This window comes from Manduca sexta, chromosome 5, assembly GCF_014839805.1.
Source record: "Manduca sexta isolate Smith_Timp_Sample1 chromosome 5, JHU_Msex_v1.0, whole genome shotgun sequence".
In the NCBI taxonomy this organism is placed as follows: domain Eukaryota; kingdom Metazoa; phylum Arthropoda; class Insecta; order Lepidoptera; family Sphingidae; genus Manduca; species Manduca sexta.
Window position 1 is genome coordinate 136,937 of NC_051119.1, and position 8,526 is coordinate 145,462.

Sequence of the window (8,526 nt, forward strand, 5' to 3'; positions counted from 1 at the left end):
CCGCATCTACTGCGACCGTACCTGAGCGGCCGCATTTGATGTACTTTCCGTCGACATTCCACACTTAGTGGTGCTATTTATATTTTTTTCGAACCATTAAAAATTCACATGTTAACGGAATCGATAAAAATATTTTTCTCTTTTGTTTATTTTTATAAGTTATCCAGGGGCTGATAAGAATTATTTTTGGCTGTAAACGTCCTACAAAACATACGAACAGGATACTAGAATCCCCGGCTTAGCAATTGCAGGGGCCTAATGGAGAGCGAGGAAAGATAAGAACTACGATACATGGGCGTGCATTCGGTGTGAAAGTCCGAGCGCACAAGAATTGCCTCGGGATGTGTTTAGATTTTAACTAGACTATTATTACTAATACTACTAATTCTACCAGGTGGAGAACATTCCAGAAAGTCACCAATTATTATCCAGAAAAGTAGAAGGAAATACAGAAGAAAATAATGTACGAGGACAGTAGCTATATAAGCATGTTATTATATAAAATCAGACAAGTGCGAGTTGCACTCGCGCGCCGAAGGTTCCGTAAAAACTTGTAGGTAAGGATCTAAATATTTACGGTTTTCACATTGCTTCCTTTGCATGTGCTCCAAGACTATTTTTTTGCCAAATTTTATGATTCTAGGTCATTGGGGAGTCTCTTAGAGGTTTTGATTTCCCTGTATAATTGAAAAATATGAGACGTAATAGTGTTTTTATTGCATATTTTTTGTACCTATTTTGGTTTGTGGTTATTGTTTACAGTTTTCACAAACATAAATGGTTCTTTCATATCTTTTGAAAATGTTCCCTTACAAGTTTGGTTTTTTATCCGCTGAATGAGGCTCTAGATCCGACTTTTGGTATAAATTTCAACCTGATATGTGTATGCGCTGCTGAAAAAAATGGTCTTGAACGACAGACAGATAAACAAGTAATCATATATACGTATCTGTCTGTATATATATATATATATATTATTGCTTTGAATGACGAGACGAGCTTTCCGTTCGACTGACGGTGTAATACGACCGCCCATAAACTGTAGAAACACCATCCAACACCATGAATTACAATTTACAAAGTATTGTTCGGTATTCCACTGCGCTCGCCATCCTGAGACATGAGATGTTAAGTCTTATTATGCCATTTTTAAAGTATCGAACCCTAAAAACGTATTAAAACCTTTTATCGTAATGCGATTATGGGTGGTCACTGTCCTACTTAACGCAGCGTACCGTTCAATATAACGTTGAGCGCGCGATCTAAAACAAATGAATGTGAACCCATCCTTTCATACCGGTCTATTACCTTTATACAGTAAGTATTAGCTTTTGCTCTCGGCTTTACCCGTGTGAAGGAGTTTACTGGGATAACTCCCGCTAAAAAAAGTATCCGGTTTAATTATATGTATGGCTCACTATTTTGGTTATAATAGCTTCCACATAAAAGGTAAATATATGCTGTCGCTGACTTTTATTTAGAACTATTTAAGACAAACAATCCTACGGTACATCATCTTTGTCTAACTCCAACGGTTTAGGCAGCGTACACCAAGATAACAATTATTTTCCGACTTACTTGATATGTATCGTTACATTGTGACCAAATTACACAAAATCATTATAAATTGTAGCCTATATGTTATTCTGATGTATAACCAATATTACTGTAAAGTTTCATCTATTTTCGTTCAGTAGTTTTTCGTGAAAGAGGAACAAACATACATACATCCATCCTCTCAAACTTTGACATTTATAATTCTAGTAGGACTAGCCCAAGCAAGCTCCTTTCTAGTGTTATTATTAAAATATTCATGATAAGTATAGATATATTTGTGATATTGTGTATTTTAAGAGCGGCTTTACTTACAGGTGTTCATCTTTACGGCACGCGGTACGGCAGCGCGCTGTGGTCCTCTGGTTTCGAATCCCGGGTCGGGAAAAGTGATATTTTGGGTTTTTCTGGGCAGTCCGAGCTGCCCGAGAGGCTCGCCCCCTATCACATTTTTGTGGTTATACTATACAATTTACATACACCATCGAAGTACACACGAGAACCGCACATTGAACGTATTTGCAATTGAAATATTTTGCGAGAAAATTAATTTCGCACAATCCTGCAGGCCTTAACTTTGCATAATGTCGCCGACGACATAGCACAGCCACTCTTATGCTTTTTCATCTCAGCCTTTTGTTTTAAGCACAAAGGGGCGTAATCCCCGACTTTGAGCAGGGGTGTAGTTAGGATTCAGGTAAGGAGACAAATTAAGAGTCAAATATTGTTTTAGTACCTACAGGATTATGAATGTTTGTTGATTTTACTTCTTACTATGTTACAACTGAGTAATATCAACTAGTTTTTGCTCACGACTCCACCTGCGTGAGAAAAATTCAGGATAAAAGTCCCGCTTTAAATTTTCTCGAGATAAAATTGAATCTATATTTTAAGTAAGACTTCTAGTAATACATTGGTGAAAACTGTATTCAATTTAGTGCAGCAGTTTTTGCGTAATGCGTGTATAAACATACAGACGGACAGATAAAAATACTAACAAAATGTTTTGGTTTCTGTTGCTTTAATTAAGATCCTCTATATTAGTTTTCTTCAATATCTTCAATGTACAGAAATTATCATCATCATCATCATCTCAGCCACAGGAAGTCCACTGCTGAACATAGGCCTCCCCCAAGGATCTCCACGTCGACCTGTTGGAAGCGGCCTATATACAGAAATTATAATAATATCTTATCTTACAACTTAGTGATATTATCAATGCGAAAAATCGTGGACATGAAAACATCACATAAATATTGTGATGTTTGCAGTAAATGATGCAGACTAACACATATGAACCAAATCCTGTATTAACTTAAAGGCCATTCATTATTTTGCCAAATAGAATATTTTGATTTTTCCACCGCGAAAGGACTCATGCAGACAGCCGCAACCAAAACCTAGTGTAAATAATAATATCTAACAGTATCATTTCCAATACAAGTACTTTTTAGATTACTTAATTTTATCCTAGCATCAATTTAGTTAATAAGATTTTACGCTATCTCTTCCTAAGTGTCTATAATTAAACCTACTTAATACTTGTGTGTATTACGATTTATGATAAATAAAATACATCCGTTACGTTCCCCATTTTTTTCTCTTTATTTTAGAAGTTTTATCGCAGCGCGATAATGCCACTCCGTAAGAGACATTACGAATTATCTTATGAATAATTAAGATTAAGTAGAATCATAGTTATTATACAATATTGTGCAATCTAAGTACGCACGCCGATATCATATAATTTGTATATAAGTTTTGCCTCATCCGTAATTGGATTACACAAAATACAGTTAACACTGCCTGTCTCTTTAATATGTAAACACTTACTTTCTAAAAGCATGTTCACTATTTATTCACAGATTGACAAACACATTTGTAAAACCGGGGTAGTTGTATCACAACAATGGACAATTTACCTTAAGATATTAATACTTATATATAATGTTTGTTTGTCCAAGATGTTACGACATGAATATCACTTAAAATGTTTGTGGTACAGGCTTACTATATTAAAATGCCATAAAAAATATAAAAGGAAATATTATATAAAAACAGAAAAGCATCAATTACGGATAAATATAAGAAACCATATCAAGTATTCTTAATGTTAAGGGGGTCATAACTCACATATTACTGGATCCGTCCCCGCGCGGCCAGACACGATGGAGAATTATCGTACTAGTGTAGTCTAGGTTAGACTTCAGACTTTATTCGGTATTAGGCGCAGTTCGCTCCGTCATTCAGGAGTTTTTTACGAGCCATGTATGCGTGAACGTTCCTGGATTTAACGCTCGATGAGGCCGGAGCTGCGAGCTTTGCGAACTTCGCTCTTAATAACTTGGCGACTAGTTATATAATACGAAGATATGGTATTCAAATTAATATTTGGCGTCGAATAGTAACGTATTCATAAATTAATTACATTGACTATTAATGATTTCTTATGTTTATGCGAATGTTAGACATTAAAATTAAATTAATTTTTGGATTTTATCACGGTTTTATATTTTAATTGTTTTAAAAGGCCGGCTGCCAGACTTTAAAACATTGTGAGCTCATTCTGCGTAGATTAAACCACCAACAGGTTAAAAATTTAAAAAGTTTTAAAATATAGCTAGATATTGTATCTTTGATTTTGCGGAGGATCGAGGCTGCAGTCTTTGAAACGTAAGGAGAAAATTAGAATATTAAAACCGCAATAAAGCCAGAAAAATAGTTTAGTTTTAATGATAACGTTTACATCATAAAAATAATAAGACCAGCATCGAAGTTAGTCACTGGGCTGTTAAATTGCATAAAATTTTGAAATGATGACTTGAAAAAATCTCTTGGGTGTGCCAAGTATTTGTACATACAATACTTTATCAAATTCAAACTACGAGGGTAGTTTAAATTTAATATATTATATTACCATTAGGATAAAAAAAAAGGCAAGGCACTGTGAGCTCATATTGCGTAGATTGGACCGACAATAGCTAAAACAATTAAAAATTTGTATAATTGTAAAATGTAGGTAGATATAACTAAATGCTCTAATTGGGCTACGATATTGATAGATTAGTGCAACACATTAATGTTGTTATGCACAATCAATACTGCAGAATTCAGATAAATTTGATGTGCCATTGTTTTATTGTTCCTAAAGTATTCCATTTTGAAAAATTCTGACGAGAGTTTGAAACTATTTCCACTGCTATATGTGTGGAGTATATCTATATATATAAAAATGAATCGCTATTTTCCTTGGTCACGCCATCACGCGTGAACGACTGGACCGAGTTCACTATTTTTTTTGTTGTGTTTGTTATTGTCACAAGAAGGTTCTTATGAAAAAAAAAATCAAAAAATTGCGCCGAAAATTAGAAAATTTAAGAAAACTTAACGACAATATTAATTTTACATAACTGTCAGTGGTTTGAAATAACTAAGACAGCGATCGACAGTTCGATAGTTATAGTTTCTAAATAAACCAAGGCGTCAGAATATTTTGCAACACGAGGCACTCCGTCTGACGCAGCAATTTTACTAGCTGTCAAGTCTTACACTTGAAATGTATAATGAACTAGAGGGAAATGCTCCCGCGACTGCGGCAGTCACATCTGCCCTCTCAGATAAATGAGCTATATGCAGACGTCTCGAGGTACACCTCACACATAGTTTTTCAAAGACGAAAATTATTTTTATGAATGATGAATTTTACTTTAGAATGCAAAAGTTTGTGAAAAGCAAATGTTTGAAAGGTTGTTAGAAGTAAACGCAGAAACCTTTGAAGGGATTATGATAAAATTTCGGATTCGGATAAATCAGGTCCTCTATACTACACCACTTGTTTTCTGGAAAAAGGCAACAGTGGCACTTCTTAAAGCTATTTTAGAAAATGGAAAAAGGGACGCTATCATTATAACTTACCATCCAAACCGCCACAGAAACTATAATTTCACGACGATTTTATTTGAAACCGTGGCAATACCTCGGTCGAGCCGGCACACTGCTAGTCACACGACTGCACAGCATATTTAATCAACATACCTCAGGGAGTTTAATGAGAAAATAAACAAGTTTAATCACATTAGCGCATCGACACACGCGGGGCGGGCGCGGGAGCGTTCACCCCCATTATGTGGAGTGCACAGACGGATTTATGGTACGGTATTAGTGTTAATTTACTTAATAGTCGAGGATGGAACGCACTATTAAAGCTAAAGCTACCCACATTCGGAACGTGCCCTTTAGGTATGCAACAAGTATTTACATGTAAACGGCGATAGCCTGCTTAGGAATGTAACGGTCAGCAGAGATGAAAGGCTGCAGGGTAAAACTCAACGTATACATTTAAAACTTCTAAGTTATACTCACGAAGAGTATTCTTTATTAATTATTAACTGTTGCTCCCGGCTTCGCCCGTGTGAAGGAGTTTTCCGGGATATTTTTTTCCGACTTACTTGATATGTATCGTTATATTATCACCAAATTACACAAAATTATTATAAACTAGCTTCCGCCCGCAGCTTCGCCCGCGTGGATTTCGGACTTCAAAAATGGAGCCGGTCGCGAACGTTCGAGAATGTTCGTTTTACGAAGCTACTCGCTAGGTGATTCGCTAGCCTCTAGGTGCCAAGCAAGCCGTCTGCCTGTGCGTTCGCGACCTTATATATATACAGAAATAATCCTTATAGCATGATTCAGTATTCACGTATGATGGCTTATTATTAGCGTATCTCATGTATAACTTTGGTGTTTCTATACCGATTTCTATGATTCTTTTTTATGGAATATTTAATAATGTGAACTTTTTTAATTAGGGATGACTGAGAGTGTTATAAACGTAAGAATAGACAAATATAATGAGAAAGCTTCGAACTGCTAAGCTATCGGGAGTTACACGTGTTATTGTGAGTCAACCATAAAAGATAGAAATATGCTGTCGTGGGATATTTTTTTACATAATTTTAAGGAGAACATTTCCGTCATACATGATTTCTGTGTAGCTATAACCATTAAGGTTGCACACGCAACGGAAGCTTAAACAATGGAGTAACTTCTCCCGTTTTCCCAATATTTCCCTTCACTGCTCTGCTCCTATTAATTGTAGCGTGATGAAAAGTATACTATAACCAGCACAGGAGTATGACAAATAATTGTACCAAGTTTCGTTAAAATCCGTCGAGTAGTTTTTGTTTCTATAACGGTTATACAGACAGACAGACAGACAGACAGACAAAAATTTTACTAATTGCATTTTTGGCATCAGTATCGATCCCTAATCACCCCCTGATAGTTATTTTGGAAATATATTTCATGTACAGAATTGACCTCTCTACAGATTTATTGTAAGTATAGATAGATATAGATTGTAGCCTATGTGTTATTCTGATTTATAACCAATATTACTGTAAAGTTGAATCCAAATCCGTTCAGTAGTTTTATCGTGAAAGAGGAACATACATACATCCATCCACACAAACTTTCGCATTTATAATATTAGTAGGATTATTGCTCGCTTAAGCGTGAAGGGAAACATCGTGAGAACATCCATATATCTAAAGTTCCATATAAGGTTGCCAAAACCTGTGAAACCTCCCAACCTGTACTAGGTCGGTGTGGTAGACTAAGGACTTATACCCTCTCAGTTGTGAAGGAGGTTCGTGACCAAGAGTGAGATAAGTATTAGGTAATGTGGACAAAGAAAATTTGGTTTCTAAACGACAATCCATATTTTTAGGTATTTTTTTGTGTTGTGCAAAAGCCATTCTACCACTTTTTGATAGTCCTATTATTATTTAATTTTATAGTATGTAGGGATATGCAATTATATTAAAAGTTTTTTATATTATTATCAAACTTTTTATGAAGGTTTTAAAATTAGATGGGACTTGAAGACGCTTACAATGTAGGACTGTTATTATTTTACTTGTATGTGTTTGGGGAACCACCAATAAATTTCGATTAATTTCACTTAGTTAATCGAAACTAAAACTAAATCATTCGAATAGTAATCATTAACCCCGTCACCGCGACACCGTCACCCGAGCAACCAGTTGGATCGATAGACCGAACCTCTCATATTTGAGAACACAACTAATTGTGACAATTATATAGTGTACAATGGTTTTGGCCAGGCAGAACGGTAAAGCCCCAGTTTACTTCGGACATCCGGCTCATTTCTGGGAGGTAAGAAACCATTACCATGTCAATATAGCAACAAAGTTATAGTAATGTCCTTTCTTCGATCCCTGAAGAGGTAGTCAAATAATTATTATATTACTGGTGGTAGGTCATATGTGAGTTCGCCTGGGTAGGTACCACTGCCATGTCTATTTCTGCCGCCAAGCAGCAGTGTGTAGACACTATTGTGTTCCGGTTTGAAGGACATTGTAGCCAGTGTAACTACTAGACATAATGAGACTTAACATCTCACGTCTCAAAATGGCAAGCGCAGTGGAATACACAAACAATACTTTGTAATTTAAGTTGTTGGATCGTGTTTCTACTATTTATGGGCGGGCGTATGGCTTACCATCAGGCGAATGGCAAGCTCGTCTCGTCATTCAAAACAATAAAAAAATTAAGAATAATATTTATACTAATATTATAAAGAGGAGGTTTGTAACATTGTATGTTTGTAGCGTCTTTCTGGAACTACTAAACTGATTTAGATTTTTTATTAATAGGAAGCTACATTTTTTCTGGATTTAAGGTCTCTTTCAGCTGTGACAAATTTAATCTTGTAAGTCAAGACAACCATATGATATCGTATATGTCGCAAATTTAGCGATTTTACAAATTTCTGTAATCACGCGTTCCTGAGAAAAAGGGTCTCGTCAGGCGGGTCGACGGACGGACATAATGTGATCCTATAAGGACTCCTGAGGTGCGAAACACTAAAAATGATTACGATTATACACCGGTTATTATGGAAGAGCTTGACAGTTGACTATTGCAAGAATAATAGACAAGGGAGAGTAA